The sequence below is a fragment of the Melitaea cinxia genome, chromosome 24 (genome assembly GCF_905220565.1).
Source record: "Melitaea cinxia chromosome 24, ilMelCinx1.1, whole genome shotgun sequence".
Taxonomy (NCBI): domain Eukaryota; kingdom Metazoa; phylum Arthropoda; class Insecta; order Lepidoptera; family Nymphalidae; genus Melitaea; species Melitaea cinxia.
The window spans coordinates 2,229,911-2,253,820 of NC_059417.1; positions in this window are offsets into that span (position 1 = coordinate 2,229,911).

A 23,910-nucleotide genomic window follows, 5' to 3' on the forward strand; every position below is an offset into this window, starting at 1 on the left:
CTACGTAATTTTCTTTACTACTTTAAAAAAACAACGATTTGAAAATATCAACAAAATGCTTCAGAAATATGTGTGAGTGTATTTCATTGTAAGCTTTAGACCAGTTAAAACGAGAAATTTTGTTTTAAATGCTATATATCTTTTAAAATTTATATCATGCTCATTGAGTAAAACAAAACATCGCGAGGAAACGCATGACATGTAAAAATTTCATTATTTCTTTTATTTTCATTTATTTATTTACAGATAACAACAGCATTACAAACAGTAAATTAAGATAAATTAAGATAAAATTAATTAATTAAGACAAAATTAAGATAGTATGCATGTCAATTACAGGTATGCACTACATGGACCGCTAAACGAATTTTGAGTCTAACCAATAAAGCTCAAGTTGAAGTCACCTATCAATATAACTTGTTCAGTTATATCTAATATATCATTAGTGTGTTCAAGGAAATGAGTTACAAGTTGATTGTTAGGAGTAAATAAAACGCACAAATTATTAATTTTGTTACTTTATTATTAATTTTTATATCAACAGAGATCCAAACATCCTCTGAGATACTCTCCCTGCTAAAAACTCCGGACAAAAGTATATTTTTTTACACCGCTACCAAAACTCCCCCACCATCCCTCTTAGAGCTTTCTGAGCACAAACGACTTCTTCTACAAACAACATAACGGGTGTCAATAAACTAATACGATTTTTAAGTCACGTTAAAATCTTTTTATAAACATTTTCAGTCTTTGTTCGTAAACCCCGCACATTCTAATACCTATACACACTTATATCCATTTTAAAAGTTATATTACCAATTTTTACAAGTACTAAATTATTAATTTTAAGCTTTCTTCGTCTTTAACAAAAATAGCAGATCTATATATCGACACCTCCGACGCATAAGGTCTTAACGCATTTTTTATTGAAAATCCATATTTTACATTTTCGTAATAACGTATATGAGCTTTATAAATTCCTGAAACCAGAATCTTAAAATTACTTTTAATTAACGAGTTTTAGAAACGCTTATGGTCGTATATTTTGATAGTTACCGCGCATATAGTCGCATTCCACGTTACGACGATAAGCGTTGTGCTATTGGTTCGTGTAAGACCAATCAAGGTCAGTTACCGCCGTCGTATGTCACTGACAGTGCATATAATAAGATGTGCAAGTAATAAGAAATTTGAAGTGTTTTACGTTATGATATTATCAAGAGTGTGTTGTGATATGTTGATTGTATTATATTACCACCACCTACGATCATCAAGAATTTTAAAATTAGCACTTAATGAAAATGAAAAAAATTACTTCTAATGAATCCAGTCAAATTGTTAAGTTTTGGTTTTTGATTGATTGTTTTTTATTAAATCGTTAGAAATCATATCGCTATACAAACTTATTAGATTAGATTTATTATTTTATTATATTTGTGATTTTTTTCGAAATTTATAATTTCAATCTAGTTCCACGCATAACGTCGTAATATTATAGTTACGACGTTATGCGTTATTTTTTTCCCAAAGTTAACGGTCGTAACTAGTACTTACGATAATATGCGTCGTTATAAAAAAACAAAATCTGTGTTCTTATAGTCGTATGTAGATTATACAACGTTATGCTTCGAACTCAATATTAAATAAGACTTTATGCCATTTTTTATTTGCTAAAATCATAAATAATTTTAAAATTTTGTACCATTAATATGTTGTGGTGGTTAATGAAATGTAAGTGTGTGTTTTTTAGAATCACCTGTTCAACTGGAAACCGAGCATAACTGGAATTTGTACACGTCAATGGTTGAGGTCGATGACATTAGAAAAAGTTCCCAAGAAGTTCGACTAGCATTAAATAATTTATATAATACTAGCTCAAATCAAGACATGAAGAGTTTTATGCCTATCGAAGGATATGGTGAAACAATTAATGTGGCTTTGGAATCCGAGGTACTGTACGTAGTAGATAGCAATCAATCTCAAATTGATAAAACATTATTCCTTCACCCCTAAGCAAACCATTTGGAGTCGAAGAGGTCACTCATGCTTGTCTATCTGATCACAGCCTGGGGCCAGATTCGAATATCTGTTTATCAAACACCAATAGCAGAGCTGACACACCTCTGCATAGTGACGCCTATAGTTTTATTTCTTCACATTGTTCGTCTGTTGAGGGAACACCATCTTCTAGTCGAAAACGACTCAAGCGACGAGATGATTGGAAAGATGTAAAACGAAAATGTCTTAAGAATTTAGGTAAAGCCTACATAAGCAAAAAAGACAGCGTCAGTAGAAATGTTAAGGTGATTAAACTTCCATGTACCTCAACATGTCGCCTTAAATGTCATCAGAAGTTCAGTTCTCAGCAACTTTATGCGTTTTGGAAGCTTGGTGACCATACTAGACAGCAAGATTACATAGCTAAGTATATTGAAGTTTGAATTGTAATACTCATACCACTACAAAGGCTGAATCTAGACGTAAGAAAGCTTTGAAATATTCCTTCCCACTAACAGAACCTAATTCAGATAATAATAATATTGTTTTGGTGTGTAAAACTATGTTGCTCAATACTCTTTCTATAGGAGAGCGAACAGTTAGTACGGCTGTGTCGAAGTGGTGTTCAGGAGCTGGATCTATTTCCCCAGACCATCGTGGCGGTTCGAGAGTTGTTATCATAAACGAAAAGATTAAACAAGGAGTAATAAAGTATGTACAAATATTTCTACCAGATGAATCACACTATGTGCGCAAAAAGTTTACGAAACATTACTTAGATAGCGGACTCACGTTTACAAAGATGTTTTCTTTATATAATGAGTGGTGTACTAATGAAAATATAAAAAGAAAAGTTAAAACAGCTCGGCAACATAGGGATAGTATAAATCACAATTTAAATTATTCATTTTACAAACGGAAGAAGAATATTTGTAACGAATGTCATGCTTACGACACAAATAAAAATAATATGACAGAAGAAGAAATAAATAAACAAAAACAACATATAATATCAAAAAAATTAGCAAGAAATTTTAAGGAAAAAGACAAAAATTTGCTGTAGAAAGTAAAGGAAAAATAATTACAGCATGCTTCGATTTTCAAAAAATTCTGAATTATTCTCATGGAAATGTAGGTTTATTTTATTATAAAAGGAACAAAAGAAACCTATCGGTCCATAATTTTACAATTTTCGATCTAGCCAGTAAAGAAGCATATTGTTACATGTGGCGAAATATTAATGGGAAGCACCATGCATGTGAAGTTGCAAGTTGTGTCTAAAGTAAAAGATGGCGCTAAGAAATTCATTTTTTGGTCAGATAATTATACTCCGAAATCGTATTGTGTTTTCATTTTATGCTGCAAAAAAATATGGTGTAAAAATAAATCATAGGTTTATAGGTTAATCTTAGAGCGAGGATATACTCAAAATGAAGCAGATTCTGTTCATGCTAGAGCGAAATTCAAAAAATAAACTCATATATACGCCAGAGTAATGGTATGCTTTAGAAAGATGGTCAAAAGTTAACACGCCTTATATAATGTGATTAAGATGAGTATTACAGATTTTTATAATTTCAAAAAGTTATTGGATGGAAAAAACTATTAATAACAAACTAAATTATAATAAAGTTCATTTGAAAAATATGTTTTTATTGCTACTAATCTTATTTTTTTATAAGTATGTCAAATTTTTTCATCTGCCGTTTATGGTGATCAAAGTTTTGATTGTTTGTCTGCCAAGAATTACGTCGTAACAATTTGCAACTTGACGGTATGTAAATTTCTTACCACGCATAAAGTAGCAACCCGGCGTAACTTGAAGGCAACGAGACTTTACTCTACGCATATCGCCGTAACTCGTCGTAACATAATAATATAACACTTGCATCCCTACCCATAAAGTCTTAAGTATGTAATTTCCGTATTTTTTCATTAAATTACAATTCATTTCCTATAAATAGTGTTTGTTTAAAGATGACTTATGGCACCATTAATTATAAGCTTGATTAAAATTTAAATTTCCTTCTCGTTTTCGAGTAGTGAGAAAAGTAAACTTTAAATGCCCATACTGTAAACTTGCCATATTCTGTATACGACCTTATGCGCTGGAGGTGTCGATATATAATAACATAATAGCACTTAGATCACTTTTGCTTGCATGGATTCGTCCATCACATAATCCACACAGACTTGAAACGGGTGTCTCTAATTATCATATAAGTCACGGCATGTAAATGCTTCTTTGTGAGCGTTAGGTGTTGAGATACAAATATAGGCTAACTACGTCCTCCAAGCCCAAAGTATTCCGTGTTAAGCTTCTTGTCTCTATTATTCTTTTTGAAACGACAGCCATCCATTTGTCACGACGATTCTGAGATTTAAGCTTCACAATAATAGAATAGAACATTTGGTCTCCTTGTTAAATTTCGCAACCATTGTTAATCCTTTATTCTACCAAGTTCATTCACAGTTTTCACTAAAGATTTTCCTTTCTTTTTCGTTTACAACTTGTACATGTGAATCATATTGTTTGCTGATAAAAGATAGAGACTGTTCAAACCCTGAATAAAATAAATATAAATATATCGATAATTATAAAATTAGCTTATCAATTTCATAAACCTTTGTTTATTTCTTTGTTCTTTCTTTCACAAACAGCTTCTGTATCTCATCAACCGATAGTCCCTTAGTTTCCGGCAGATAGAAGTGGCTAAAGGCAGCTGTTGAGAAACACACCACGGAAAAGACATAGTAAGTGATTCCGAGACCGAAGGCCTCAACTAGGAGAGCGAAGATGTTGAGGACGAGAAAGACAGCTATCCACCTGCAGGCCAACACACAACTGTTTCCGAATCCTCGCACCTAAAAAATAATATTATCGTTAATTGGAAAATGATCAAATATTTTAAGAAAGAGAACATTAAGAATACATCGTTTCAGTAAAATTATTGTTTCTAATTTTTTTGGCCGAGTCTGATATTTGGCTTGATATTTTTCAAAATTTTATTTTGGGTAAGCTACATGTACCATTTATTAATATTTATTTTCATTTTCACCGTCGAGAAACAACGAGCACTTGAATTGGAAAAATTTGTTAACGTTTGGTTCTAAACTATTTCCGAATAAGTCCGAATGTTTGTGCTGTGAAATTATTCTTCTTAACTTTCCATCTATTTTTTTTTTTTTACATTTTATTAATAGTAATCGACATTTTCACCAAAATATTGCACACACACTTTTTTGGTGGTTGGTGATTTCTGAATAGGTCAGAATCTTTATGTGACCATAGTTTAGCGCAACAATTACAGCAACTACCCTATTACCGGTTATAAGTTCCATTCCTGCTCAGAACAAGTGATTGTATACATCGTGCATGTGTTTGTCATTGTTTGTTTCTCATAATACTTCGCGTTTACTATCAAATGCTCTCTTATTTTAGAAGCTCTCTGTATTTATGTGTATGCATTTTCAATATTGAGGTCAGGGGTCATAAGGTAAAAAATTAATACATGAAATCAAAAAATTACAGTGTGTTTGGGATATAAAAAGGTAAGTTTTCACCAAATTTTGTAATTTTTTTTTTTCTTTTAAAAGATAATAATAAAAAACTAAAACCTTGGTTTTTTGAATTTTTCACATAAATTCTGAAGTTATGCGAAAAAAGTGTAAAGACAAAAGTTGTAGATCTTTTTAATACCTACAACTTTTCTATTGAACTTTTTTCCATAGGACTTGTAGTTTAGCCGGAAATCGAGATAAACGGTAATCACCATTAAAGCCCCCCCCCCCCCTTCCAGAGCTCAGATCACCCGTAATTTGTTTTACCTTTCATTTTTGTTGTATTCTCTTCCTTTTACAGCGGATTTCATCCTACTTTTATTTTTCTCACTTTTTACCATTTTTATAAGCTAAAAGCACTGGTCTATCGGTACTGATACATTATAGAATAGCAACCAACGTCACCGGAAGTAAAGTTATTGCATATCGTCATGTACAATATCATAAAAAGAGTTCTTGTTAGAAATTTTCTTTACCACGGGTAAAAATACTTCAGCAGCGACCACATGCGGTATGGTCGCGCAGCCAAAATTTATCGTGAAGCTAAATGCATATAACACAGATGCACTGAACCAGTGAGGCGCATAATGAAAATGCAGTTGAGAACCCAACACCATTGTCAATACTCCACACAGGGCACATGTTACTGTCATCATAGTCTGAAAAGTAAAAAAAAATCTTTATAAAATATATATTCGGTATAAACGCATTCAGCCTGTATCATCTCACTGTTGTTTTTTCAGCCTCTAATCCGGTCCTATCAAAAAAATACGTTCTTAGCTACCATCCACTAACTACTTCTATGCCAAATTTTATCTTTATGCGTCCAGAAGTTTTTGTGATTTCGTGGTGAGTCAATGACTCAACAATTTTACATTTATAGAGGATTTACTCATTCATATCTTGCGTTAAATATAGCGCGACTAAATCAAATCATCTATATTGATATGATTTTGAACCAAATAATAAGATTATTATTAATTCTTTAATACAGTGGGTGAATATCCCTTCCAATCTTCTGCATAGAATTAACCTTAAATAAATACCCGTAGTCACCCGCATTTGCTGAATAGTAAGAAAGTTACAGGCAAATTCATTTCATTTCATAACTAAAGAAAATGTATACCTTTCTACCAAACTTGTCCAACACGAGTGCGCTCATCAGACATGCGATCAAGTAAACCGCGGCTAATATAATCAAACATATATGTGTATCTAAGCTGGGAATTGCTTCCTTAAATATAAGTTCACCATAAAGTGCAACAGATACACCTCCCATGAAGATTGATAATACCATGAGTATGACTACTATAGCTAGTGCTCTTCTTGATGATTCGGAACGTTCTGAAATTAATGATTATAATTATTCTTATGATTCATTAAGATAATTTTGATTAACGGACAGTGATCCTGCCTGCTAGATTTGATGCCCATGAGGCCATTTTTTTTTTTATGTCAATAGGTCGGCAAACAAGCGTACGGCTCACCTGATGGCAAGCGATTACCGTAGCTTATAGACACCTGCAACACCAGAAGCATCGCAAGCGCGTTGCCGACCCAATCCACAATCCCCCCAGGAGCTCTGGTCACCTTACTCACCAACAGGAACACAATACTGCTTGAAAACAGTATTATTTTGCTGTGATTTTCTGTAAGGTCGAGGTACTACCCCAGTCGGGCTGCTCCATATTTTGAGCAGGAAATTCCTGCTGTGCCCTACCTCAGTTAACGTATCAAATATGATATATTATTATAAAATTATAAAATAATTTTCAAATATTTTTTTTATAATACGTCTGCGTCGGCAAAGTGTACGGTATACCCAATGAAAAGCGGTCTCTGTTGCTTATAGACGCCTGCTACAATAGAAGCATTACAAGCGTATTGCCGACCCTACAATCTACCCTGCCAAGTAGTTCTTACCGCTTTACTCACCACAGGACCACAACACTACTTGAAATCACAGTTATTTAGCTGTGATCTTCTGTAAGGTTGAAGTACTCCTCCTGCTGGTTGCTCCAAAATTTGAGCAGGATATATACTGTTGTACCATACCTCAAAAAAATAATAATATACAAATACTGAAATTCATACTTAGAAATTGCCACACTGATACATGTTCATCTTCTTTCTCGGCGCTGCTTGAAGACTCCTTTAAAAGTTTTTCAAAAGCTGCATCTAAAAAAACATATAAAAAATTATATTTATAACCAACTTCCACAAAAGGTGGAGGTTCAGTTCAAATGTATTTTTATGTAGGCTACCTCAGAATTTTATATACCTTATTTAGGGTGGACCGATTTCGACAACAGAGATTAATTTTAACTAACTAAAATTTAATCAGAATAATGTTAATACTATATTAATATAACTAGCTGTGCCCGCGGCTTCGCCCGCGTTGATATCAGTGTGTCACAAAGTTTTCCCAGCAAACTTCCAGTGAAACTATTATCAAAATCGGCTTAGCCGTTCCGTAAACCTTCCTCTTGAAGCCCTCTCTCCATTGGTGAAACTGCATGAAAATCCGTTCAGTAGATTTTGAGGGAATCGATCACATACACTTTTGGGGACTTTGTTTTATAATACACTAACTGTTACCCGCGACTACGCTCGCATGGTTATGAAGATATGCATTACTATTAAGATGTTTAACGCAATTATTTTTTTATTTCAGTCACTTGAAATGCTTATCATACTGGGTAACTTTTTAAAAGCCACAATTTAGTAAAATTTAATAGTTATATTTATAAAACCTCTCTACACACCACATTTTTAGTTTTATTTTCAGGCTGCAGTATAAAAAACCTATCAGGCGAACTTATAGCTGTTGTAAATGTTTCATACAAACTATCAACCCCCTTAGCGGTGGAATATCGCAAAATCCGTTCTTAGCGGACGTCTACTAACTATAATCTACCTCCCTGCCAAATTTAATCTTTGTCCATCCTGGACGGATGGGACCATCCACCGATTTTAGAGTTCTCGCGATGAGTGAGTCAGTGACCTTTCTTTTTTATATATATACATTGCTATGTATTATTTAGACAACTCCTTACCATCTATAGAGCATACATTTTAAATTTCAAGTTTCTTACTTCAAAAACATAGGACTTTCATACAAACTTGCAACCCCCGTTTTACCCCCTTAGGGGTCGAGTTTCGTAAAATCCGTCTTAGCGGATGTTTACGCCCTATAAGATATCTACCAGCCAAATTTCAAGTTTATAGCTGTTATAGTTTCGGAGATTTTGTGATGAGGGAGTCAACCTGCCATCCCCCGTTTTAACTCCAAAAGAGAGTTGATTTCTAAAGATACATTATTTGATCACCTTTCTACCATCTGTAGAGCATACGTTTTAAATTTCAAGTCTCTTACTTCAAAAACATGGGACTTTCACACAAACTTCCAGCCCCCGTTTTACCCCCTTAGGGGTCGAATTTCGTAAAATCCGTTCTTAACGGATGTTTACGCCTTATAAGGAGCTATCCTGCCAAATTTCAATTTTTTAGGTGTTATAGTTTCGGAGATTTCGTGATGAGTGAGTCAATCTACCATCCCCTGTTATAACCCCAAAAGGGAGTTGCTTTCTAAAGATACATTATTTGGATACCTTCTCACCATCTATAAAGGATACATCTTAAATTTCAAGTCTCTTCTTTCAAAAACATGTACTTTCATACAAACTTACAACCCCCGTTTTACCACTTTAGGGGTCGAATTTCGTAAAACCCGTTCTTAGCGAATGTCTACGCCCTATAAGGAGCTTATCTGCCAAATTTCAAATTTGTAGGTGTTATAATTTCGTAGATTTCGTGATGAGTGAGTAAACCTACCATCCCCCGTTTTAACCCCAAAAGGAAGTTGATTTCTAAAAATACATTATTTGGACACCTTCTCATCATCTATAAGGCATACATTTTAAATTTCAAGTCTCTTACTTTAAAAAACATGGGACTTTCACACAAACTTCCACCCCCGTTTTATCCCCTTAGGGGTCGAATTTCGTAAAATTCGTTCTTAGCGGATGTTTGCGCTCTATAAGGAACCTACTTGCCAAATTTCAAGTTTGTAGCTGTTATAGTTTCGGAGATTTCGTGATGAGTGAGTAAACCTACCATCCGCCGTTTTAACCCCAAAAGGTGGTTGATTTCTAAAGATACATTGTTAGGACACCTTCTCATCATCTATAAGGCATACACTTTAAGTTTCAAGTCTCTTACTTCAAAAACATGGGACTTTCACACAAATTTCCAACCCCCGTTTTATCCCCTTAGGGGTCGAATTTCGTAAAATCCGTTCTTAGCGGATGTCTACGCCTTATAAGGAGCCATCCTGCCAAATTTCAAGTTTTTAGGTGTTATAGTTTCGGAGATTTCGTGATGAGTGAGTAAACCTACCATCCCCCGTTTTAACCCCAAAAGGGTATTGATTTCTAAAAATACATTATTTAGACACCTTCTCGCTATCTATAGAGTATACATTTTAAATTTCAAGTCTCTTACTTCTAAAACATGGGACTTTCATACAAACTTTCAACCACCGTTTTACCCCCTTAGGGGTCGAGTTTCGTAAAATTCATTCTTAGCGGTAGTTTAAGCCCTATAAGGAGCCTACTCGCTAAATTTCAAGTTTGTAGGTGTTATAGTTTCGGAGATTTCGTGATCAGTGAGTCAACCTACCATCCCCCGTTTTAACCCCAAAAAGGAGTTGATTTCTAAAAATACATTATTTGGACACCTTTTCACCATCTATAAAGCTTACATTTTAAATTTCAAGTCTCTTACTTCAAAAACATAGGACTTTCATACAAACTTCCAACCCCCGTTTTACCCCCTTAGGGGTCGAGTTTCGTAAAATCCGTTCTTAGCGGATGCCTACGTCTTATAAGGAGCCTACTTGCCAAATTTCAAGTTTGTAGGTGTTATAGTTTCGGAGATTTCGTGATGAGTGAGTGACCTTTCGCTTTTATATATATTATAATATAGATTATATAGATTAATAATTGTGTTTAGTCGCAAACGAAACAAAAACGACTGAAATTACATTGACAAGTAATACAACGTAAGTAGACAAAAAAATAGACAAGTAAATAAGTGCTAGCAAATATTACTGAAAATATTGTCATCATAAGAAAAGCATCAGCTTTCGATTAAAATGGGATCTGAAGAATCATCTAAATCTGAATACCCAGTAAAAACTTCTTACACTGTTCACACAAGGACACAAAAAAATTTAAGGACTCTTAATGTTGCCAATAACTAAAGACATAATTATGCCACTTACCATCACCACCCGATTTCAACATTTTAATAATTCTTGGATCCAATTGCAGTTTTAATTTCCTAATCTTAACTTCCATTTCTTTAGAATTTTCCTTGATTCTGTGATAGAAAGCAATTGATTCTGCTGCTTCCTAAAATAATGTTTTTATTTTTGTATAAACAAAGTTGGTTAATACACATTTTTTTTGTTTACTGATCTCATGCCACTATATGCTATTTACTAGTTGAAATATATTTAAGTGTTTACAAGACTATGTATATTCCAGATTAGACGAAAATCATAAATAACGATGAATAAAACGCGTCCAGTATTTAGATTCTACAAGTCATGTCAATATTTTCAATAATCCTGTTTAACAGGCTCCCCAAAGAAAATTAAACAATTTTAAAAAGTAGATACCATAGACGATTCTTAGATAGCATTTTTCGAACTAAAAAATAGCAGTCGAATTGAGAACCTTCTTCTCTTTTTATATTCGTTAAAAAAAACGAAGAATATACTAAGTGCAACGTGTTATATACGTTATTTTTTACACTTAGTGAAGGAAGATGTAGAGTAAAAATCAGAGTACGGGGCAGTGTATAATATTGCAGTTCTGAGAAGTCTGTAGCGACATCTTTCGCGCGATATACAAACTAGAGAAAACTGACGTATCCTACATCGCGCTATCAAAAGTTATCAAATTGATTGAGTATATATACAAGAACCCGACAACAACCGTTGGGCTAGTAGCCCACCAGACACAACACCCGTCTGGTCGGACGATCCTCCCTTTTCAATGGCGGACAAGAACTTCAAACCCTGTTCATTACCTTCAAACTGGTGACCCCGAGAATGAACATCAGTGCAACCTTAATCGTCATCATCACTTCCTCAAGCTTTCGAACAGCGAGTAATACAGCCGGCCAGCATCTACGGCTACTATAGATATCCTAACCACCAGCATGCAGTGGACGCGCATTCCTGGTCATCATCCACAGCCTTCTTAGCGACTTTGGCACCGTACACTGCACTTCGGCCGGTCACAAAGCAGAGACGCTCTTGTGTCCCTGTCGACATGGCAGTCAGCCACTACGCATCACCGCAGACAGTTCTGGCTCAGCATGAAATATACGGCATTTGGTTCCGACTTGTCAACGCAGCATTCAGCCAATACGTATCACCGCAGACAGTTGCGATGTAGCATGAACTATGCGGGACCTGGATCCAACTCACTAGAATATTTCAATGGCACCACAAGAGCAGCATCACAAGATGTATGGATGACCTAACCTGCTATCGACATCCGGTCTCAGAGGGGAGAGATGTAGCGACATCTATCGCGTGACATACAAACTAGAGAAAACTGACGTATCCTACATCGCGCTATCAAAAGTTATCAAAGTGATTGATTATATATACAAGAACCCGACAGCAACCCTTGGGCCAGTAGCCCACCAGACACAACTCCCGTCTGGTCGGAGGATTCTCCCTTTTCAGTAGTGGATGAGGGACTTCGCACTTCGAAAATCCAATTAAGTACAGTAACACTTCCTTTGCTAAAAAAGAAAATTTGCAAAGGAAGTGTTATAGCTGCCTTAGGAATTACTAATGAAAATCGACACGACAAAATTTTAAGGAGTCAAATGGGATGATATATAAATGTAACGAGGCAGTTTGACGTATATTGGGGTTTCCAATGACATGACAGAGATCCAGCTGTTTTTCACTTAGCAGTTCACCTTAAAAAATGGACAACGGATATATTTTACTAATCAAACAGCAGAAATAGTTATAAACCAACCTATTAATACAACATTGACTGCATTTTTCAAATTGTATCTCAATTATCTGTTTCCTATCTTTTGTACGTAGTCAAATTTTAATACGGTGCAAAATGCAAAATGCAAAATGAGTGCACAATAAATCATCGAAAATCACAGCAAACTCACTCAACCACTGGATAGAACATTACTAGATCTTCAGAAAAATACTATATTAATGGAGGGAGTTATATGGCTACTATTGGGAGTTTTTCAACAGACATTACCAGTTATTCCGAAATCAACACCAGCTGACGAAATAAGTCCGCGTTTAAGCGATATTTTAAATATTATCAAAAAGTTATCACTAAAAGAAAACATGCGAGCATTAATTACTGGAAATCCAAAACTACAAGAATTTGCCGATAATCATTTGAAAATTGGAAATGGCACCTACCTACTAGATCCACAATCTGATAAAATATATCAGGAGAGTTGTGTCATGTGATAAATACCGAAGAACAACTTATAAAAAAAATAATATAATGAAAAACAAAAAAAAAGGTACACACAATACTGTCTCTAAAAAAATATTATATATTACCTTTTCTTTGCCGCATTTCAGTAGAAAAATTGGTGATTCCTTTAATAATGTCAGAAGTACTACGTACAAAATAGATAGTACTAGATGCACGTACACTACACTATAATAGGAGACGTATCCACCTAAGATGTATGAAATTAATAGTCCTATGAGGAATACATATGTAGTGCTCGATGTTAGACCACCTCGGATAGAATCGTGGCATATTTCCGAGATGTATACAGAGGATACCGCCTGTCCCCCAGCACCGATACCTGCTAATCCAGCGGCAAAAATAACTAAGTATTTAGACTTGGTCACGGCAATTATTCCCCATGCAATCTGAAAGTTTTATCACAATAATTGGTCTAAGTATGAAACAAAATAATTTTAGCTTGTAGTAGTATTTTACTATTTAATAATGGTATAGAAGTGGGCAACGTACTATTATGAGCCAAACTAAAACTTATGAAGAAACTAATCTTTCACAATGTTTAGTTTTTCCATAAATTCAAAAGTAGTCAAATCACACCAATACCACTGGTGAAGCTGAAACTATTACAAAACATAATTGATCGTCACTTACGACATAAGGTAAGCCGTACATCATAGCGGCGTACTTCCTTCCAAACTTGTCTACGGCATAACCACAAAAAGGTGTCGACAAAAACCCTCCAATGTTTGCCAAACTTCCCAATGATGAAAATTCACTACTAGTCATTAATGAATCCAAAACAGTCTCGTTTGACCTAAAAAGTGAATATGTGTACGCTGGCCAAGCACATATGAATCCTGTTAGAGCTGTCAAGTTTGCAACTGGAAAGAGAAAAACATATTTTAACCTTGTGCAGCTGAGGTAAATTTATTGTTAAGATTTGACTGAGGCGTAATCTGTCAGATGTCATATTAAAGTGTGCTTATTTTTTAACCGACTTCCAAAAAAGTAGGAGTTTCTCAAATCGACTGTTTTTTTATGTATGTTACATCAGAAATTTTGACCGTGTGGACCGATTTCGACAATTTTTTTTAATCGAAAGGTGGTATGTGTCAATTGGTCCCATTTAAATTTATTTGATTGATTTATCTAACAACTACTTTTCGAGTTATATTTAATAATGCGTTTTTACTTGACGCTTTTTTCGTCGACCTACGTTGTATTATACCGCATAACTTTCTACTAGATGTACCGATTTTGATAATTCTTTTTTGTTGGAAAGAGGATATCCCTAGTTTGGTACTATGATAAGGAAACCAGGATCTGACGATAGAATCTCAGAGAAATCGAGGGAAACTCTTGAAAATCCGCAATAACTTTTTACTGGGTGTACCGATTTTAATAATTTTTAATTTAATCTATAGCTGATGTTTGTCATGTGGTCACATATAAATTTTATTGAGATCTGATAACTACTTTTTGAGTAATCTTTGATAACGCGTAAGTACTTGACTATTTTTTCGTCGATCTACGTTGTATTACTCGTCGATGTAATTGAAGTCGGTTTTTTTTCGTTTGTGAGCAAACACAATTATATATGTTTACATTAAACAAAAAATTTCTATAAAAATTTACATTAATATACGTAGTTAATTTACAATATATAACAAGCATAGAAACAAAACGAAATTTTATTTTGTATTTTTACTGACATATAAATATTTAGCAAATTCTTACACTAGGTGTTTTAAGCACCTTTTTTCCAGTCAACAAAACTAGACATTATATTTCTCATTTTAATTATTACATAATTTAAGAGTTACAACAGAAAAATATCGCAGAGTTGCGTGGAGCACTGAGAGAAAATTGTCTCTTGACATGCGCAGTAGGAGAATCGTGTATGCCTTTTTTATCCGCTGGAACGAATGTTGCATAAGTTTGTTCCTCGTGGTCACTCAAATTACGGTTGAGGTTGACGAGGGAGCAAATCAGCCTAGAAGTATTTGAACCGTCAAACACAGTTTAAAATCTACCCTAGAAATTTTTACTCTTGCTCGTGGGTAGTTATAAACTCGTCTTATTAACGCTTGATGAACCAAATGTAAAAGAAGAAGAAGAAGGAAAACCAAATGTCGGCAAAAATTTGCAGTTACGTTTTGGTAACTGTTTCGAATTGTTTTCAAAAGACGAATGGTCTGTGTTGGAACACTGATTTATTTTCTTCTCAAACACCTTTTCTTTAAATATCATTGCAAAATGTCAAATATGAAGTTATGTGTAGTAAAATATTGAGTAAGCAAATATAGATGATATACTGCGTCTGTGGAAAATTCGTCGAAAACGATTCGTCGAGAACAAGGCGTTATTGGGATCTTCGTAAGCAGACTTAAATTATATATAAAAATTCACCTTTGCTTTAAGGTGTCTAAATAGAATAATATACAATTTTATATAACAAGTTGTCCTATCTTGCGATCTGTCTAACGTATGAAGTGTAATAAATTCTGGATAGGGACATCCTAACAACCAAGTGGTACGAAATATAATTAAAGATTCAAAGAAGTATGACCACAAACACCATGACACGAGATATTTATATATTAGATTAAAAATGACATGAACTTGAAAACGTTTCAAAATACCTATAAGGACACAGTCAAATCAAGTATATATTTTTTATTATATATACATATTACATAATACTGAAAACTCGAACATAAATTATTTATTGAAATTACACATAAAATATAATAATAAATAAATAAATATCTTATAACATTCACACACAGTCGTCTTTTCCTACGGTAAGCAACTTAATGCTTGTGTTATAGGTAACAGCCGGCTGATATAGCTTAATATTTTTTTTATAAATACATGAAATAATAAATATATATATACAAATAACACATCCAGACTCAGGCGGGAATCGAACCCGCAACCCGCGGAGCGGAAAGCAGTGCTACTATAAACTGCGCCAACGGGCTAGTCTTATTACGAAAAGTATTGAAAGATTTCATGACCTCAAAAACTTTTAATATACATAATAAAAACCTAAAATAAATCAATAAAAATAAACTAATGGCAAGAAATAAATTTAATAAATAACTTTTACAAAGTATTAGAAGAAAAAAATTCAATAATACTTATTATAGTCGCAAGCAGCTGAACGCAGAAAGCCGACTTTTTTAATTTCTCGACCTCCATTTTTTCGATCAGATCTTTTGCAGACCGTTAGTATCACTACAATGAATGAATCTCTCAAATTCTTATCGTAGAAGTAACGCATCCTTATATTAATAACATTGCTTATTATAACTTTATTGTTTTTGTTTAGATAAAATAAGACCGCTTAGCTTCTGTGTAAAATAGTTTAAGTATAATATTCGAACCTGACTTTTATTGAATATAAGCATTGCCTTCGGAATAAGATTTCGGAATAAGAGTTTTTTTTTAATTTATTAGAAGGGGTATATCACATCAAATAAATTAAAGAAAAATACTGAATTTTACACGCTGTTTGCTGTTGTTTGTGTGTTGATCGCTACTAAGGTAGTTTCAATTAATGTAATAGTAAAATGATTCCCATCCATTAAAAACCAAAATCATGGACAAAAATTACAATATTGAAGTTGGCTTGAAAAGCACTTTTAAGTCGTAATTTAAAAAAACGAAATTTTACTTGTTTTCATAAAAAAATAAAAAAGTCGCCTAATAATAGTATTCTCGAAATTAGTTATAAACGATACAGAAACTTTTGCAATAAAATTTAAAAAAAAGTTAAACAACAGTACGATACCGAAGAACTCACTAAGGCTGGAAATAATTCTAAGATTCTCTGGGACAAATTAAAAAAGATTACAAATATATCAAAATCACAACATGCACCCAATCACCTACTATCTCACGCCGAATCAACCTCACAGACCTGTAATCACATAAACATTTTTTTTTTGTTGAAACACCAAAAAAATCTAGCTGAAAAAATCACCTGTAAAGACCCATCGTCTCAACCTATGTGCATACGACATACCAGACTAACAAACACCTTTGTTTTAAATGAAACGGATCCTAAAGAAATCATGACTGTAATTAACTCTCTAAGAACAAATGCAGCGACAGGATGGGACGGAATATCACCTGCTACTTTAAAAAGATAGTCTTCGTTACTTTCACTAGCTTTATGTTATATTTTCAACTTGTGCTTCCACACTGCCATTTTTCCGACAGCATTCAAAAAGGCAATTATTCATCCAATTTTTAAGGGAGGTGATGTAAAGTCTTTTCATAATTATCGCCCTATAGCGGTTCTTACTTCTCTATCGAAAGTTCTTGAGCGTTTAATAAATAATAGATTAGTAGATTTCCTTGAAAAGTTTAATTTGATTTCCGCACAACAATTGGGTTTTAAACGGAATAGAAGTACCGCTGATGCAGTTCAGTTCCTTATGGACTTCACCACAAACAAATTAAATAACCACAAAAAAGTGCTCACAAAATTTCTTGACCTTGCTAAGGCCTTTGACACCATTTCTAAGTCCAAACTGTTATTAAAATTAGACACGTTGGGAGTAAGAGATTTCCATTGGACTTATTCCGAAGCTACCTGACAAATCGGACACAAATGGTTAAACTGGGTAACCATATTAGCAATGAAATTTCAATTGCCTGTGGAGTGCCACAAGGCAGTATTCTTGGTCCTACGTTGTTTTTAGCCTACATAAATGATTTATGAAATTTGTACACCCCTAATTCAAAAATAGTGTCTTTTGCTGACGACACAGCACTAACTTTTTATAGAAACTCGTGGGTTGAAGTCCAGATTATTGCTCAAAACGGTCTTAGTTCTACATATGATTGGCTTCTTTCTCATATTCTTACATTAAATACATCAAAAACAAAATTTATAACTTTCTCTATTTCACCAAAATCACAACCGCAAACTCCTATCATATTAAAAGCTCACTTCTGTCACGCATTATCACAAATAGACACAGCATGCAAATGTCCTCTCATAGCCACCGTTGATAATATACGATACTTAGGTGTATACATAGACAAAACTCTTAACTTTAAAACACATATTAATTTTCTTAAAACTAAGGTCAGTAAACTTATTTATATTTTTAAAAACCTACGACATGTTGCCAACTGTCATGTAATACGCACAGTCTATCATGCCCTATGTCAAACAATTATTAACTACTGCATTGCATGTTGGGGTTGCGTTGCTTCTTCCGCAATAAAACCGCTGAAAGTAGCCCACAGAGCAATATTGAAGGTAGCCACATTTAAGCCTATTATTTACACAACTACAGAAATTTACAAAACATGGAATGTTCTCAATGTCAGACAGCACTATATTTTACAGACTATTCTTATGCAACACAGAAAGACCCCCTTTATTCCGATCCGAAAACGACGAAAAGACAAAACGATTTAATTATTTTCTCCTATCTATTCCTTACCCTATGCAACTTGCAAAAGAACCGTCCGTTCCTTTCTTCTTTCTAAAACTTATGACGAAACTGAAGAACTCCTAAAACTGATTGCTTAATTCGGTCACCATGTAGTGCATCCACCAAATTTCCTGATAAAAGACATATCAGCATACTTGCACTCACACAAACATACACAGAAACACAAACATATACCAACATACACTTACATACACGCACACACAAATACATATTGGTAACCCTTAGTTGAAATCATGCAGACATATCTGTTACAAAATTACTATCTTTATTTCATATTTTTTCTTGATTTTGTTTGTTTTTTATTTTTTATTATTTCACTCTTAACCTACCTAATATTAAAAATAATGTATGTAATCTTTTGTAGAATATAATGTAACTTTATAATCTATAATGTAACTTTGAATTCTGAACAACTCGTAGCAAACTAATGAAAAGTAAAAATTGTAGAATTCCTGGGAGGAAAATCGCTTCTCTTTAATACAGATAGCTCAGCTACCTAGCTAGGAGAAGTAGAGATTATAATAGTAATGACTTTCAAATTACACCTAGAAAGTGATTGTTCCTTTTTTGTTACTTGTTACTTGAATATGTTGTGTAAATACGGAAATAAATAAATGTTTCTTCTTCTTGTTCTTCTTCTTTGATGAATCAATTATGTGAAGCTACCACTGGTTCGATACGTAAATTCTGTAGTGGAGAATCAGCAAGAATACTATAAATAAAATGAGTAAATACAGTATCCAAGAAATACTTTGTTGCCATTTAGGTATAACTTATAAATATTCTTTATTGCACTTAAAAAAATCATAATTACAGGTCATTTTCACAAAGGATGTTGGCAAGGGCGAACTTATCTCTGTAAGAAATCTCTACCAGTCTACCCATGGTGGTGAGATGTTACCGCGGGACTCATAAGCGCGTTTGTGATAAAGTGAAAAAAAAACTGAACAAAAAGGTTAAAAATAATAAAAAAGCGTAGACTTATTAGTCAAGCACTTCAGCCTATCACAGTCTACTGCTGGACATAGACCTCCTCTAGTTCCGCCTCCGGTTTCCGCCTCATCCAGCTTACACCGGCAGTCTTACGCAGATTGTCGGTCCAGTATGGGACGCCCTCAGGCCTGGACCGACGAAAGAAGTTTTAATTCAATAAAAAAATATGCCAATAGCTTCGTTACAATAAAGGAACTTTCTTAAGTGTTTTTAGGGTTCCGTTCCTCAAGAGGAAAAAACGGAACCCTTATAGGAACACTTTGCTATCCGTCTGTCTGTCAAGACCCCTTTTCTCGGGAACGCGTGGAGGTATCAAGCTGAAAATCATATCTAACGCTCAGATTTTCTGTCCCTTGAAGCTGTGAAAAATCAAACTTCTAAGCCAACGCTATCAAAAGATCAGCTATTTATGCTGCAAATTTTCGACACTCGCACGGGAATCAAAACCTACAGGGTACTTCTCGCGAACTCAGAATCTTGAAATATGGTACGAATCAACGTCTTATAGCACAGATGAAGAAAAATTACGAAAAGCATAAGTTTTTAGTTACATCATAAAAAAATATTTTTAAAAATTTTGTTCTGATCCCTCGGTGCGTGAGTCCGACTCGCACTTGGCCGGATTTTTTTATTAAAATTTGGTTTATTAAAAACTGAGATAAGTACAGTAGATTGTTTTACTTTAAGACAGACATACACGCTTATTATTTGATATAAATTTATATTTATTGAATTTGTCGTCTTTATCATTTCCCTGTTAATTTTAATAGTTATCTTAAAAAAAGATGTAAGTAAAGATTTATATTTCAATTCATGACAAGCTTTCTATTCTAATCAATTATAAGCTTTATAAGCATATACATAAGGTTTATTCTAAAAACATTTTGTGGCTACCGGTCATATATTATAAGTATTATCTCATGACAGACAAATCTTCTGATAACGCTATCTTACATACATTTAAATAAACTGCAGACGATACAGTCAGCAAGTAAATATTTTGCCAATATTAAATTAATTTGGTCCGGTTTCGGTTTTGTGAAGTTTCAAGAAGTTGTTTCGGTTTTGCAGACGTATATAAGTGGTACTCGCTAACCATCAGATAAGGCAAATCAGGCTGTATAAAAAATATTGGCTGTTACACTTGCAGTCACTAGCTCGATCCTCGCATATGAAAAATGTATAAAAAAAGTTTGTTGTAGTTTGGGCTTTTGTATTTCTTGGGTCCTAATACTTGTTTCTCATCTATCCATATTTTAACTGGGGCACAGTTGTGACGCAGCGTTGGCGCAGCGGTTACAGCCATGGATTGTATCTGTTGCGCTGGCGGTTGCGGGTTCGATCCCCGTACATGACAAACATTTGTATTGGCCATACAGGTGTTTGCCGTGGTCTGGGTGTTTGTGCAGTCCTTGTGGGTCTCCCCACCGTGCCTCGGAGAGCACGTTAAGCCATCGGTCCCGGTTTTTATCATGTACACCTGATAGCGATCGTTACTCATAGTAGGGAATATATCCGCCAACCCGCATTGGAGCTGCGTGGTGGCTTAAGCTCTGATCCTTTTCCTACATGGGGAAAGAGGCCTATGCCCAGTAGTGGGATATTACAGGCTGAAGCGTAGGGCAAAGTAGGGAATTTACTGCTCTAAATATAGAGCATACCGACTGGGGCAGCACCTCGACCTTACAGAATATCACAGCTAAATAACACTGTTTTCAAGCAGTGTTGTGTTTCTGTTAGTGAGTAAGGTGACCAAAGCTCCTGGGAGAAACTGGCGAAGGGGTCGGCAAAGCACTTACGATGCTTCTGGTGTTGCAGGCGTCTGTAAGCTACTGTAATCGCTCACCATTAGTTGAGCCGTAAGCTTGTTTGCCGACATTTTTGTATATTAAAAAAATCATTTTATTACTATAATTACAAATATAACGTTTCCAAAACGTATTCCGACCATTTTTGCGTCTTAAATTATGTCATAATACTACGTCACCAAATAAGTGGTGTATCTTATAATTTGTTATAATACAGGAATTCAGAATAATTTTCCTGCTCAAAATATGGAGCAGCCCGACTGGGGTAGTACCTCGACCTTACAGAAGATCACAGCAAAATAATACTGTTTCATTGGGGGATTGGGGATTGGGTCAGCAACACGCTTGTGATGCTTCTGGTGTTGTAGGCGTTTATAAGCTACGATAATCCCTTACCATCAGGTGAGCCGTACGCTTGTTTGCCGACCTATTGACATAAAAAAATAAAAAAATAAATATCGTCGGATTTTCATAGAATATACCTATGTATGTTTATCTGAACTCGAAATGAGTCTTGACAATTATTGATCTCAGACGCGGCGATGGAATATAACAAAGACTGAAATCCTACATGTTTTGGAAGAAATACTGAGACGTACATATATCTATACTAATCACGTAGATTAGTTAGCCAGTCTAGTAAAAATGGGTACTTTATTAGGTTGTTTAATCATGTTTCCCCTATACATTTTAAATATACAAGTGAGTCTCATTTAGTCTCTTTATATTATTTATTTATTTAATTTATGTTATGGTTTGGTTTTGGTTACAATATTTTAGTATTATACGTACTATCGCATTAGGTAAGCCTGTAATGGAAGTATATTTATGGAAATAAATAAAAAAATAATGAATAAAAAAAAAATAAAAAAATATAAAATAAATAAATAAAAAAATATAAAAAATATAAAAGGTTTGTAGTGCTTTCCTACATAATAATAAATATTGATTTCCTTATTCTCTAGTCTGAGAGGTTGGAATCAGTTGCATCAGAAACGGACCCATCTCTTCCGCAAGAGGTCGTGCGATGGAGGAAAGTTGCTCGTGACAACCTCTTTCGGAAGTGGTCGGCCATCCTTGAAAATTCAGAGGTGAGTAGGGAGCTGGTTGCGGCGATTCGGCCCTGCCTGCGTGAATGGGTCGAAAGGAGACACGGTGCGGTGTTGTTCCACTTGGGACAGGTATTGACTGGGCATGGCTGCTTCGGCCGCTACCTGTGCCGAGTGCTGGGGCGGGAGCCAACGACGGAGTGTCATCACTGCGACGTTGGCACCGAGGACACGGCGGAGCAAACGCGCGCGGACTGTCCAGCGTGGAGTGAAGAGCGTGCCACCTTATCGGCAGTTGTTGGGCTGGATCTCTCACTGTCGGCTTTAATCAGGGCTATGGTCGACAGTGAGGAAAAATGGATAGCAGTTTCCTCCTTCTGCAATTCCATTATGCTGCAAAAGGAAGCGGCAGAACGGGAACGAGAACAAGATCCAAACTCGCTCCCGATTCGTCGCGGAAGGTGCGGTCGGCGACGCCGGGCCTACTTGGCCAATCGGCCGCCGTAACGCCGGACCAGTGGGCGATAGATCGGGGTATATATCGTCCTTATTGCACGGTCCTGAGGAGGGAGGTGACCTTAGTGTTCGAGGGAGCCTCTCAGGAGTTACGAATCGCGTCGAGCTTGAAAGGCAGCCGCTAGCGGTATCGCGGAAGTGCAACTGTGTCCCTGTGATTCCGTCCAGGCGTGTCGAAGGAACACCCCAGAGGTTTTAGTCCGTGCAACTCGGACATACCCTCCAGCTCCCCTGGGCTGTAGGCATCCGTTAGGGATTTCCTCTGGGTAAAAAAAAAAAAAATTGTATCAGAAACAATAATAATTGCATCACTAACTATCGCTTTTCAGCTAATTTCAATCGTAAAAAAGTGTAGAAAAAGGAATAAAGACATTTTTTTTTTCACATTACATTCACTTTTTTTTCACATTTCATTCACTTTTTTTCACATTACATTCACTTTTTTTTTCATACCGATTTATAAGGAATAAAGTCCAATATTTGTATGAGAATTTAATATTTTTTATTCTGTATGATACAGAGTGCTATTAAAATCATTCGTGGCTTTTATTTCTGTTCATTACAAAATTATTCTACGAAAATATTTTTTGCTAACCCTATATTTACAATGGAGTAATTGGCTTCGTCAATTATGATTATGAGTAAAGACTTAACTGTTCAAATACTTTATTTGATATTATAACTATTTTTAGTTATTTAGGTTTTAACAGTATTTTTTTCCATCTTTATTTAAAGATAATGCACCAGCGCAAGTCTGTTAAATAGCCTATTAAATAAGCAGAAGTGAATAGAGTAAGTCGAGTGATTACAATTATGTAATAAAATGACGTAACATAAAAATAAAATGAAAAACCATTTTTTTAATAACTTTATTCAATTAATTCATACGCACTATTTCATATTTACAAAAATAATATTAAATAGTTATTGTCAATATCAATATATACCCATTCCGTTTCGTCGT